We start from the raw sequence: 14,348 nt of genomic DNA on the forward strand, positions 1-14,348 counted from the left end.
CGACCCACATTTATCATTTTCTTAACAGTGTCTTTTGCAGAGCAGAAGTTGTTGCTGTTGTTTTGAGATAGGGTCTCACTGTGTTGCCCAGGCTGGAGTGCAGTGGCATAATCACAGCTCACTGCAGCCTCAGCCTCCTTGGGCTCAGGTGATTCTCCCACTTCAGCCTCCTGAGTAGCTGGGACTACGGGCAAGTGCCACCACACTCAACTAATTTTTGTATTTTTTGTAGAGATGGGGTCTGGCCATGTTGCCCAGGCTGGTCTCGAACTGGGCTTAAGCAATCTTCCCACGTTGGCCTCCCAAAGTGCTGGGATTACAGGTGTGAGCCGCTGCTCCTGGACAAGAGAAGTTTTGTATTTTGATGGAATTTCAAATTATCATTTTCTTTTATCATTTCTACTTTTTGTGTTCTACCTAACAAATCTTTGCCTACCCTCAAGATCATGAAGTTTTTTCTTACGTTTTCTTCTAGTTTAATAGTTTTAGATTTTTAATATAAGCCGTTAGGTCTATGGTCCATTTCCAGTTAGGCATTGTGTATGATGTGAGTTAACGCTCATGGCTCATTTTTCTGCATATGGATGTCTAATGGTTCCAGAACCATTTTTTGAAAAGAGTATTCATTTCCCCATTGAATTAATTTGATACCTTTACTGAAAATCAGTTGACTAGGCCAGGCGCAGTGGCTCATGCCAGTAATCCCAGCACTTTGGGAGGCTGAGGCGGGCAGATCACTTGAGGTCAGGAGTTCAAGACCAGCCTGGCCGACATGGTGAAACCCTGTCTCTACGAAAAATCCAAAAATTAGCTGGGTGTGGTGGCATGTGCCTGTAGTCCCAGCTACTTGGGAGGCTGAGGCGGGAGGATCGCTTGAACCTGGGAGGCAGAGGTTACAGTGAGCTGAGATCACACCATTGCACTCCAGCCTGGGCAACAGAGCGAGACTCCGTCTCAGAATAAATAAATAAATAAATAAGCAAAAATTAGCCTGGCGTGGTGGTGGGCACCTGTAATCCCAGCTACTCAGGAGGCTGAGGCAGGAGAATCACTTGAACTTCGGAGGCAGAGGTTGCAGTGAGCCGAGCCGAGATCGCGCCACTGCCCTCCAGCCTGGGCAACAGAGTGAGACTTTTCTCAGAAAAAAAAAAAAAAGAAAAAAAAAAAGGAGACAGATTCTCGCTTTCGCTTTGTCATCTAGGATGGAGTGCAATGGAGCAATGGCTCAATCTCAGCTCACTGCAACCTCCACTTCCTGGGTTCAAGTGATTCTCATGCTGCAGCCTCCAAAGTAGCTGGAATTACAGGCAAGCACCACCACGCCCAGCTAATTTTTTTTTTTTTTTTTGGTAAAGACAGGTTTTCACTATGTTGGCCAGGCTGGTCTCAAACTCCTGGCTTCAAGTGATCTGCCCGCCTCAGACTCCCAAAGTGTTGGGATTACAGGCGTGAGCTACCGCGCCTGGCCAGTTCTTCTTTAATTTAGCAATATTTCATAATTTTCAGAATACAGATCTTGCACAAACATAGTGCAAGCGCCCAGGCCAGTTTCCCCTCCCCAGGGGCCAACCATTGCTGAATCACAGAGAGCCCCCATGGGCTGGTAGTAGGCAAGGAGAATGTTGTCATCCTCATTTTGTATGTCTGCTTTATCATTTGCAAAAGGAAGTTAAAGATCGTTCCCACCTCACAAATTGTTGTTGAGAGTTGATGCATTAGTCCACGTGCTTAGAGCAGGGATTGGCACATAAAAGGTTCTCAGCAAACATCTCAGCAAACATCAGCTACAGTGATCACTAAGGCAACAGGAAAAGTAACCAACATTTGACTGTCACTCTTCTCCTGTGACATCAGAGACAAATAGGGCTACTTCCCAAGTCAGAAATATGGGTATAGGTTTTCTCTCTCACCTGCTGCACCCAATGAGTCCGTAGGCCCTGTCCTTTCTCCCATCTTGTGCTGTGTGTGTATGTGCATGTGTTTGAGACAGAGTCTTGTACTGTCACCCAGGATGGAGTGCAGTAGTGCAATCTTGGCTCACTGCAACCTCCGCCTCCCAGATGCAAGCAATTCTTGTGCCTCAGCCTCCCAAGTAGCTGAGACCACAGGCGTGCACCACCACGCCTGGCTAACGTTTTGTATTTTTAGTAGAGGTGGGGTTTCGCTATGTTGGCCAGGCTGGTCTTGAATTCCTGGGCTCAAGCGATCCTCCTGCCTCTGCCTCCCAAAGTCCTGGGATTACAGGCGTGAGCCACTGCACCCAGCCATGTTTTGCCATTTACCCCCTGCCAGTTGCTGTAGCAGCCACACACTGACCATCCCTGGAAGGTGACACATGCTCATTTTGGTGACACCCTCATCTCCAAAATGCCTGGCTCTGTTTCCCAATATCCTTTCTCTTTCTCTTATTTAGGCAGAGTCTTGCTCTGTCATGCAGGCTGGAGTGCAGTGGCACCATCTCAGCTCACTGCAGCCTCTGCCTCCTGGGTTCAAATGATTGTCCTGCCTCAGCCTCCTGAGTAGCTGGGATTATAAATGCCCGCCACCGCGCCTGGCTAATTTTTGTATTTTTAGTAGAGACAGGGTTTCACCATGTTGGCCAGGCTGGTCTCGAACTCGTGACCTCAAGTGATCCTCCCACCTCGGCCTCCCAAAGTGCTGGGATTACAGGCATGAGCCACCGTGCTGGGCCCCAATATCCTTTATGCACCTTCCTGCAGTCACTGGATGAGCCTGTCCCTCCCTGTGCTCCTCCCCTCCTCGCCACCCTCTCGCCTCCACTCTGCCTCTCTGTGTACCAAAACCCCACAGACTGGATGACTTGAAACAACAGATCTCTCACATTCCTGGGGGTCAGAAATTGGAAGTCAAGGTGTTGGCTGGGCTGAGCTCCCTGGGGAACCTGCCAGGAGTCTTCCCTGCCTCTCTCCAGCTTCTGTCACGCTGCCGGCAGTCCCCCTTTGTAGAAGGGCACGTGTCATATTGGACCAGAGCCCACCCTGTGACCTCATCTGAAAAGACCCTTTTTCCAAATAAGGTCACATGCAGAGGCGCTGGGAAGAGGAATTTAGCAGAATCCTCTGGCAGGACACAATTCAACCCGTCCTACCTCTAATCCACTGGAGGGATAAAGCGCCAGCCCGACTCTGTCCCTTCTCTGCTCAAAGCTCTTCCAGGACAATGAAATATCATTCAGCAATGAAAAGGAATGACAGGCTGGGCGTGGTGACTCACGCCTTTAATCCTAGCTCTTTGGGAGGTTGAGGCTTGAGCCCAGGAGATCGAGACCAGCCTGGACAACATAGTGAGACCCCATCTCTACAAAAGATACAAAAAACAGCTGGGCGTGGTGGTATATGCCTGTAGTCCTAGCTATTCGAGAGGCTGAGCTGGGAGGATCGCTTGAGCCTGGGTGATCCAGGTTGCAGTGAGCCAAGATCACACCACTGCACTCAGCCTGGGCAACAGAGCAAGACCCTGTCTCTAAAAAAGAAACAAAACAAAAACACACACAAAAAAACGGAATGACTGACAGACACTACAGCAGTGCTGCAGCTGGAAGACATGCTACTGAAAGAAGCCAGTCACAAAGGGCAGCGTAGCGTGATTCCACTTACATGAAATGTCCAGAATAGGCAAACTCATGGAGACAGAAATGGGAATGGTGGTTGCCAAGGACTGGGGGCCGGCGATCACTGTTAGGGGGTTCAGAGTTTATTTTGGGGATGTTGAAAATATTCTAGAATTGATTGTGGTGACAGGTGCACAACCCTATAAACACACTAAAAGCCATTGAACTGTACGCTTTAAATGGGTGAATTTTATGTATGAATCAGGTCTCAATGAAGCTGTTAAAAAGAAATCTACAGCTCTCCAGCGCCCCCTGGAGGGAGGCAGGATCATTGCCTTCACCCAAGGTTCCACCAGGCCAGCCTCCCTTCCGCGGCTCTCTCTATCCTGTCAGGGCCTGTGCACCTCCACCTTCCCCGTCTCCTGAGCTTCTCCCTTCCACCCACATCACACCTCATCATCCTTCAGGTCTTAGCTCCGACCTTCCTCCTCCCGGAAGCCGAGCCGTCCCTGACGCCCAGCATGTCTGTCCCCTCTGATGGGGCCTTTGTTCTGCAGAGGGAGGGGAGGGGCTGGTGTTAGGGGTGGGTTCCTGGAATTCTTTTTAAAAATGTATTATCTTTAGAGATAGGGTCTCATTCTATTGCCCAGGCTGGAGTGCAGTGGCACAATCACAGCTCACTGCAGCCTCGACCTCCTGGGCTCAAGTGATCCTCCTGCCTCAGCCTCCCGAGTAGCTGGGACCACAGGCCTGCACCACCACATCTGGCTAATTGTTTAAATTTTTTGTAGAGACAGGTCTCACTATGTTGCCCAGGCTAGTCTCGAACTCCTGGTCTTAAGAGATTCTCCCACCTGGGCCTCCCAATGTGTTGGGATTACTGGCATGAGCCACCGCCTGGCCAAGTCATAGCACTCTGGCGGCCTCTCTGACTCTGCTGTGCAAGCGGTAACCACACCCACCTTGCCTTTGGTCATTAAGTTCGGTCACTTGGTCCCTGCCACCCTGAGATCCAGTTACCCCCACTGGAGTCAGGCTTTCTGATTCTTGCTCTGTCACCCAGGCTGGAGTGCAGTGGTGCAATTTCAGCTCACTGCAACCTCCGCCTCCCAGGTTCAAGCAATTCTCCTGCCTCAGCCTCCTGAGTAGCCAGGGATTACAGGCGCCCGCCACCACACCCAGCTAATTGGTATTTTTAGTAGAGATGGGGTTTCATCTTGTTGGCCAGGCTGGTCTCAAACCCCTGACCTCAGTGATCCGCCTGCCTTGGCCTCCCAAAGTGCAGAGATTACAGGCTAGAGCCACCGTGCCCACCCTAATTTTTGTATTTGTAAAGAGCCAGGATTTCACCACGTAGGCCAGGCTGGTCTTGAACTCCTGACTTCAGGTGATCCACCCGCTTCGGCCTCCCAAACTCCCACTGTAAATTCTGACCTAGGAGGAGCACGATCGCGACACAACGATGCTGTGGACACAGACACGGTTGATAGAGACCAGCTTGTCACACAATCCCAACCCTAGTTCAGTCTTGTCAGGCCTCTGAGCCCAAGCCAAGCCATCGCATCCCCTGTGACTTGCATGTATATGCCCAGATGGCCTGAAGTAACTGAAGAATCACAAAACAGTGAATATGCCCTGCCCTGCCTTAACTGATGACATCCCACCACAAAAGAAGTGAAAATAGCCTGTTCCTGCCTTAACTGATGACATTGTCTTGTGAAATTCCTTGTCCTGGCTCATCCTGGCTCAAAAGCTCCCCCACTGAGCACCTTGTGACCCCCCACCCCCCACCCGCCAGAGAACAACCCCCCTTTTTCCTTTACCTACCCAAATCCTATAAAACGGCCCCACCCTTATCTCCCTTCACTGACTCTCTTTTCGGACTCAGCCCACCTGCACCCAGGTGAAATAAACAGCTTTATTGCTCACACAAAGCCTGTTTGGTCGTCTCTTCACACAGACGTGCATGAAATTTGGTGCCATGACTCGGATCGGGGGACCTCCCTTGGGAGATCAATCCCCTGTCCTCCTGCTCTTTGCTCCATGAGAAAAGATCCACCTACCACCTCAGGTCCTCAGACCAACCAGCCCAAGAAACATCTCACCAATTTCAAATCCGGTAAGCGGCCTCTTTTTACTCTCTTCTCCAACCTCCCTCACTATCCCTCAACCTCTTTCTCCTTTCAATCTTGGCGCCACACTTCAATCTCTCCCTTCTCTTAATTTCAATTCCTTTCATTTTCTGGTAGAGACAAAGGAGACACGTTTTATCCGTGGACCCAAAACTCCGGCGCCGGTCAGGGACTGGGAAGGCAGCCTTCCCTTGGTGTTTAATCATTGCAGGGACGCCTCTCTGATTATTCACCCAGGTTTCAGAGGTGTCAGACCACGCAGGGACGCCTGCCTTGGTCTTTCACCCTTAGCAGCAAGTCCCGCTTTTCTGAGGGAGGGGCAAGTACCCCAACCCATTCTGTGTCTCTACCCCTTCTCTGCCTTTTCTAGGGGGGCAAGAACCCCCAATCCCTTATTTCCACGCCCCGACCCCTTTCCCGCTTTTCTGGAGGGTAAGAACCCCCGAACCCCTTCCCTCCATGTCTCTACGCTCTTTTCTCTGGGCTTGCCTCCTTCACTATGGGCAACCTTCCACCCTCCATTCCTCCTCCTCCTCCCTTAGCCTGTGTTCTCAAGAACTTAAAACCTCTTCAACTCACACCTGACCTAAAACCTAAACACCTTATTTTCTTCTGCAACACCGCTTGGCCCCAATACAAACTTGGCAATGGCTCTAAATGGCCAGAAAACGGCACTTTCGACTTCTCCACCCTACAAGACCTAAATAATTTTTGTTGAAAAATGGGCAAATGGTCTGAGGTGCCTGACGTCCAGGCATTCTTTTACACATCGGTCCCTCTCTAGTCTCTGTTCCCAATGCAACTCATCCCAAATCCTTCTTTCCCTCCCGCCTGTCCCCTCAGTCTCAACCCCAAGCGTCGCTGAGTCTTTCCAGTCTTCCTTTTCTACAGACCCATCTGACCGCTCCCCTCCTCCTCAGGCTGCTTGTCACCAGGCTGAGCTAGGTCCCAATTCTTCCTCAGCCTCTGCTCCTCCACCCTATAATCCTTCTATCACCTCCCCTCCTCACACCCGGTCTGGCTTACAGTTTAGTTCCGCGACTAGCTCTTCCCCACCTGCCCAACAATTTCCTCTTAGAGAGGTGGCTGGAACTGAAGGCATAGTCAGGGTACATGTACCTTTTTCTCTGTCAGACCTCTCTCAGATCAGTCAGCGTTTAGGCTCTTTCTCATCAGACCCCACTAAATATATACAGGAATTCCAATATGTAACTCTGTCCTACAATTTACCCTGGAGTGACTTCAATGTCATCCTGACTTCTACCCTCTCCCCAGATGAACGGGAAAGAGTTTTTTCTCTAGCCCAATCTCATGCTGATAACCACCAGCTTCACGAGCCAGACCTCCAGGAAGGCATTAGAGCAGTTCCCCGAGAGGATCCCCAGTGGAACTATCAGGCAAATTCCCCAGGTATAGCTAGGTGAGATTACATGATTTCCTGCCTAGTTGAAGGGCTTAAAAAGGCAGCTTACAAAGCTGTTAATTATGACAAGCTTAAAGAAACTACCCAAGGTAAAGATGAAAACCCAGCCCAGTTCATGGCCCACTTAGCAGCAACACTTAGACGCTATACCACCCTAGACCCAGAAGGGCCAGAAGGCCGCCTTATTCTTAATATGCATTTTATCACCCAATCCACTCCTGACATTAAGAAAAAACTTCAAAAATTAGAATCTGGCCCTCAAACCCCACAATAGGAATTAATCAACCTCGCCTTCAAGGTGTACAATAATAGAGAGGAAGCAGCCAGACGGCAACGCATTTCTGAGTTACAATTACTTGTCTCTGCTGTGAGACAAAACTCAGCCACACCTCCAGCATACAAGAACTTCAAAATGCCTAAGCCGCACATGCCTAAGCAGCAGCAGTCAAGCATTCCTACAAGACTTCCTCCATCAGGATCTTGCTTCAAGTGCCAGAAATCTGGCCACTGGGCCAAGGAATGCCCGCAGCCCGGGATTCCTTCCAAGCCATGTCCCATCTGTGCAGGGACCCACTGGAAGGCAGACTGCCCAGCTCACCCGGCAGCCACTCCTAGAGCCCGTAAAGCTCTGGCCCAAGGCTCTCTGACTGCTTCCCAGATCTTCTTGGCTTAGCGGCTGAAGACTGACGCTGCCCGATCGCCTCGGAAGCCCCCTAGACCATCACAGATGCCGAGCTTCACGTAACTCTCACAGTGGAAGGTAAGTCTGTCCCCTTCTTAATCAATACGGAGGCTACCCACTCCACATTACCTCATTTTCAAGGGCCTATTTCCCTTGCCACCATAACTGTTGTGGATATTGACAGCCAGGCTTCTAAACCTTTTAAAACTCCCCAACTCTGGTGCCAACTTAGACAATACTCTTTTAAGCACTCCTTTTAGTTACCCGTGCCTGCCCAGTTCCCTTATTAGGCCGAGATATTTTAACCAAATTATCTGCTTCCCTGACTATTCCTGGACTACAGCCACATCTCATTGCTGCCCTTCTCCCCAACCCAAAGCCTCCTTCGCATCTTCCTCTCGTATCCCCCCACCTTAACCCACAAGTATAGGACATCTCTACTCCTTCCCTGGCAGCCGATCACATGCCCGTTACCATCCCATTAAAACCTAATCACCCTCACCCCACTCAACGCCAATATCCCATCCCACAGCACGCTTTAAATGGATTAAAGCCTGTTACCACTCTCCTGCTATGGCATGGCCTTTTAAAGCCTATAAACTCTCCTTACAATTCCCCCATTTTACCTGTCCTAAAACCAGACAAGCCTTACAAGTTAGTTCAGGATCTGTGCCTTATCAACCAAATTGTTTTGCCTATCCACCGCATAGTGCCAAACCCATATACTCTCCTATCCTCAATACCTCCCTCCACAATCCATTATTCTGTTCTGGATCTCAAACATGCTTTCTTTACTATTCCTTTACACCCTTCACCCCAGCCTCTCTTCGCTTTCACTTGGACTGACCCTGACACCCATCAGGCTCAGCAAATTACCTGGGCTGTACTGCCGCAAGGCTTCACAGACAGCCCCCATTACTTCAGTCAAGCCCAAATTTCATCCTCATCTGTTACCTATCTCGGCATAATTCTCATAAACACACACGCGCTCTCCCTGCTGATCATGTCCGATTAATCTCCCAAACCTCAATCCCTTACAAAACAACAACTCCTTTCCTTCCTAGGCATGGTTAGTGCGGTCAGAATTTTTACACAAGAGCCAGGACCGCACCCTGTAGCCTTTCTGTCCAAACAACTTGACCTTACCGTTTTAGCCTAGCCCTCATGTCTGTGTGCAGCGGCTGCCACGGCTTTAATACTTTTAGAGGCCCTAAAAATCGCAAACTATGCTCAACTCACTCTCTACATTTCTCATAACTTCCAAAATCTATTTTCTTCCTCATACCTGACGCATATACTTTCTGCTCCCCGGCTCCTTCAGCTGTACTCACTCTTTAAGTCCCACAATTACCATTGTTCCTGGCCTGGACTTCAATCCGGCCTCCCACATTATTCCTGATACCACACCTGACCCCCATGACTGTATCTCTCTGATCCACCTGATATTCACCCCATTTCCCCATATTTCCTTCTTTCCTGTTCCTCACCCTGATCACGCTTGATTTACTGATGGCGGTTCCACCAGGCCTAATCGCCACACACCAGCAAAGGCAGGTTATGCTATAGAACAAGCCACTAGCCCGCCTCTCAGAACCTCTCATTTCCTTTCCGTCGTGGAAATCTATCCTCAAGGAAATAACTTCTCAGTGTTCCATCTGCTATTCTACTGCTCCTCAGGGATTATTCAGGCCCCCTCCCTTCCCTACACATCAAGCTCGAGGATTTGCCCCCACCCAGGACTGGCAAATTAGCTTTACTCAACATGTCCCGAGTCAGGAAACTAAAATACCTCTTAGTCTAAATAGACACTTTCACTGAATAAGTAAAGGCCTTTCCTACAGGGTCTGAGAAGGCCACCGCAGTCATTTCTTCCCTTCTGTCAGACGTAATTACTCAGTTTAGCCTTCCCACCTCTATACAGTCTGATAACAGACCAGCCTTTATTAGTCAAATCAGCCAAGCAGTTTTTCAGGCTCTTAGTATTCAGTGAAACCTTTATATCCCTTACGGTCCTCCGTCTTCAAGAAAAGTAGAACAGACTAAAGGTCTTTTAAAAACACACCTCACCAAGCTCAGCCACCAACTTAAAAAGGACAGGACAATACTTTTACCACTTTCGCTTCTCAGAATTCAGGCCTGTCCTCAGACTGCTACAAGGTACAGCCCATTTGAGCTCCTTTTTATTAGGCCCCAGTCTCATTCCAGACACCGGTCCAACTTAGACTGTGCCCCAAAAAAACTTGTTATCCCTACTATTTTCTATCTAGTCATACTCCTATTCACCGTTCTCAACTACTCATACATGCCCTGCTCTTGTTTACACTGCCGGTTTACACTGTTTCTCCAAGCCATCACAGCTGATATCTCCTCGTGCTATCCCCAAACTGCCACTCTAAACTCTTGAAGTAAATAAATAATCTTTGCTGGCAGGACTATGCTGAATCTCCTTAGGCACTCTCTAATCAGATGTCCTAGGTCCTCCCAATTCTTAGACCTTTTATACCTGTTTTTCTCATTCTCTTATTCCATTTAGTTTTTCAATTCATACAAAACTGTATCCAGGCCATCACCAATCATTCTATACGACAAATGTTTCTTCTAGCAATCCCACAATATCACCCGTTACCACAAAATCTTCCTTCAGCTTAATCTCTCCCACTCTAGGTTCCCACGCCGCCCCTAATCCCGCTTGAAGCAGCCCCGAGAAACATCACCCATTCTCTCTCTCCATACCACCCCCCAAAAATTTTCGCCACCCCAACACTTCAACACTATTTTATTTTTCTTATTAATATAAGAAGGCAGGAATGTCAGGCCTCTGAGCCCAAGCCAAGCCATTGCATCCCCTGTGACTTGCACGTATACACCCAGATGGCCTGAAGTAACTGAAGATCCACAAAAGAAGTGAATATGCCCTGCCCCGCCTTAACTGACGACATTCCACCACAAAAGAAGTGAAAATGGCCTGTTCCTGCCTTAACTGATAACATTATCTTGTGAAATTCCTTCTCCTGGCTCATCCTGGCTCAAAAGCTCCCCCACTGAGCACCTTGTGACCCCCACCCCTGCCCGCCAGAGAACAACCCCCCTTTTTCCTTTACCTACCCAAATCCTATAAAACGGCCCCACCCTTATCTCCCTTCACTGACTCTCTTTTCGGACTCAGCCCACCTGCACCCAGGTGAAATAAACAGCTTTATTGCTCACACAAAGCCTGTTTGGTGGTCTCTTCACATGGACGCGCATGAAAAGTCTCATCGTCACAGACAGGAACCTACACAGAGACACACAACCTATACCAAGGCACGTGTGATGGACACCGCCACTCAGCGACACACACACACCACATTCAGCAACAGGACACAGGGACGGTGGCTCCAGCCACACCGACATCCCTCAACCACTGCCCTCGACCACTACATTCCAAGTCCACAGGCCCAGAGGACACACAGGGGTCAGACACACACCAACTGCAGCCCCCGAACCCCGCCTGCCTATCCCCTGGGTCCTCACCCCCACGACCCAGGATGCCCCTGAACCAGGGGCCCCTCCTGCTCTGCGATGCCCACCTACCATACAGGCAGGTCCAGCGGCTGCTTCCTCCTCTCAGGAAGTGGGGGAGATATTTTTAGTTACAATTAACCTCCCACCCAATTTCCCTTCTCCCCAGGCACATCCAATTGGTTTAATTAGAGAGGATTAAGTTAATGAGAGGCATTTCCAGATTCTGGGAAAAGGGGGAGGAGGAGAAGAGGAGAGCTCTCCCCTCCCCAACTTCCCAGTGTACCAGCCACTGGGACCCCTCCCCTGCACCAGGCAGGGGATACACTAAGCAACTGCCTCCCCTCTCAGCCCACCTCAAAGCCTTGGCCTGGCCCTGCCCCTCCCCCATATTCCTTCCCCCACCTGCCTTCAAGGGAGGGTGATTGTTTGAAGTCCTTCCTGCTCTCTACCTATCACCCATCCCACCTGAGTCCCGGGCAGTTTTGGGAGAGAGAAACTCTCATCATAGTCACAAAAACAATATCAGGCCAGGTGCGGTAGCTCATGCCAGTAATCCCAGCATCTTGGTAGGCCGAGGCGGCCGGACGGCTTGAACCCAGGAGTTCAAGACCAGCCTAGGAAACAAAAGCCCTCTCTACCAACAAATATAAATAGCCAGGCATGGTGGTTTGTGCCTGTAGTCTCGGCTGCTGAGGAGGCTGAGGAAGGAGGATTGCTGGAGTGCTGGAATTTGAGGCTGCAGTGAGCTGTGATTACAGAGGGAGACCCTATCTCACAAACAAAAGCAATTTAAAAAATAAAAATCAGGCCAGGCACGGTGGCTCACATCTGTAATCCCAGCACTTTGGGAGGCCGAGGCAGGTGGATCACTTGAGGTCAGGAGTTCGAGACCAGCCTGATCAACACGGCAAAACCCCGTCTCTACTAAAAATTACCAAAATTAGCCAGGCCTGGTGGTGCGTGCCTGTAGTCCCAGCTACTTGGGAGGCTGAGGCAGCAGAATTGCTTGAACCTGGAAGGAGGAGGTTGTGGTGAGCTGAAATCACACCCCTGCATTCCAGCCTGGGCGACAGAGCGAGACTGTGTCTCAAAAAAATAAAATAAATAAATAAATAAAAATTAGAATTTCAGAGAATTCTATTTTAAGAAAAAGAGGCTGGGGCCGGGCGTGGCAGCTCATGCCTGTAATCCCAACACTTTGGGAGGCCGAGGCGGCGGATCACCTGAGGTCAGGAGTTCGAGACTAGCCTGGCCAACATGGCAAAACCCCGTCTCTACCAAAAATACAAAAATTAGCTGGGCATGATGGTGGGTGTCTGTAAATCCAGCTACTCAGGAGGCTGATGTGGAAGAATCACTTGAACCTGGGAGGTGGAGGTTGCAGTGAGCTGAGATCACGCCATTGCACTCCAGCCTGGGCGAGAGAGAGAGTGAGACTCCATCTCAAAAAAAAAAAAAAAAAAAAAAAAGAGAGAGGCTGGAAGCACAGTGGTTAGTGCCCAGGCCCTGGAGCCAGGCTGCCTGGGTTCAAATGGAGCCCAGCCTCACAATCTCCAGCTGCGTGACCTTGGATGAGCCACTTCACCTCTCTGGTCCTGCTTCCTCACCTGGGAAATGGGGACCGTGATGGCACCCACCTCCCGGGGCTGCCATAGGGTTTAACAGATTCCCAGGTATACGGCTCCTAGAATATAGCCCAGGACACAGCACTCAATGAAGGGCTCCATAAGGTCATAAAAGTGGCAGCCCATGCTCTCATCCTGTGCCTGTTCTGCTTTTTGTGACACTCATCCCTTTCTTCCTTTTTTGAGATGGAGTCTCGCTCTGTCACCCAGGCTGGAGTGCAGCGGCATGATCTCAGCTCACTGCAACCTCCACCTTTCAGGTTCAAGGGATTCTGCTTCAGTCTGCCAAGTAGCTGGGACTACAGGCGCCCACCACCATGCCCAGCTAATTTTTATATTTCAGTAGAGACAGGGTTTCACCATGTTGCCCAAGTTATGTCCTCAAGTGATTTGCCTCCCAAAATGCTGGAATCACAGGCGTGAGCCACCACTCCTGGCCTATCCTAAGATTTTGTTCATTCACTCGTCTGCTCAGCGGATATTTTCTTTCTTTTTTTGGGGGGGGTGGGGAGGGGGACGGAATCTCGCTCTGTTGCCCAGGCTGGAGTGCAGTGGCATGATCTCAGCTCACTGCAACCTCTACCACCTCCTGGGTTCAAGTGATTCTCCTGCCTCAGCCTGCTGAGTAGCTGGGATTACAGTCACATGCCACCACACCTGGCTAATTTTTTGTATTTTAGTAGAGACGGGGTTTCACTATGTTGGCCAGGCTGGTCTCGAACTCCTGACCTCAAGTGATCCGCCCACCTCGGCCTCCCAAAGTGCTGGGATTACAGGCGTGAGCCACCGTGCCTGGCTGAGTGTGGCATATCTTCTGTGCATCCTTTATGTGTGTGTATGTTTCCGAGTGTGCGTGTGCGTATTTGCATGTGTGTCTGTTTGTAGCAATGTGTGTGTCTGTGCAAATCTCTCCATCCAGGCCCACCCCAAAGGGACTCCGGGGGTCCAGGAACACATTTTTCACGGGGTCCTTCAAAAACCCACACACGTGCCCCTTGGGTCTTGAGCACAGAGCATCAGTGTACGTGGTTGGGGGTGCCCGAGAGACTCAGAGGTCCAAGGATGGCTCTGGGGAGAGGGTGGCAAAGGGGGCGCTTGGATGGCGGAGGGGCTGAGGGGCACTTGGGAGAGGGGACTGGAGGGCAGTGAGCCAAGACGAAGCAGCCTAGGTCTGAGGGAAAGAGCTCACCTGGACTCTGAAGGAGAAGGGAAGGGGAGGCCCCGAAGATGCGGGTTTCCAGTGGGGAAGGGGACAGAGAGAGACAAGGTCTGAACAAGACAGAGACAGAAAGAATGGCTGGGCGCGGTGGCTCATACCTGTAACCCCAGCACTTTGGGAAGTGGAGGCGGGTGGATCACCTGAGGTCAGGAGTTCAAGACCAGCCAGGCCAACATGGTGAAACCCCATCTC

General features: G+C 50.3%; 1 long non-coding RNA gene across 1 annotated transcript; it reads left to right on the top strand.

Moving 5' to 3' along the window:
* Positions 1-5,565: 5,565 nt before the first annotated feature.
* On the top strand, positions 5,566-11,272 carry LOC129052004 (uncharacterized). Its single transcript, XR_008516649.2, has 3 exons — positions 5,566-5,690; positions 7,693-7,886; positions 10,607-11,272. It is a non-coding gene; the product is annotated as an uncharacterized LOC129052004 (long non-coding RNA).
* Positions 11,273-14,348: the final 3,076 nt, after the last annotated feature.

Source organism: Pongo abelii, chromosome 20 (assembly GCF_028885655.2).
Source record: "Pongo abelii isolate AG06213 chromosome 20, NHGRI_mPonAbe1-v2.0_pri, whole genome shotgun sequence".
In the NCBI taxonomy this organism is placed as follows: Eukaryota; Metazoa; Chordata; class Mammalia; order Primates; family Hominidae; genus Pongo; species Pongo abelii.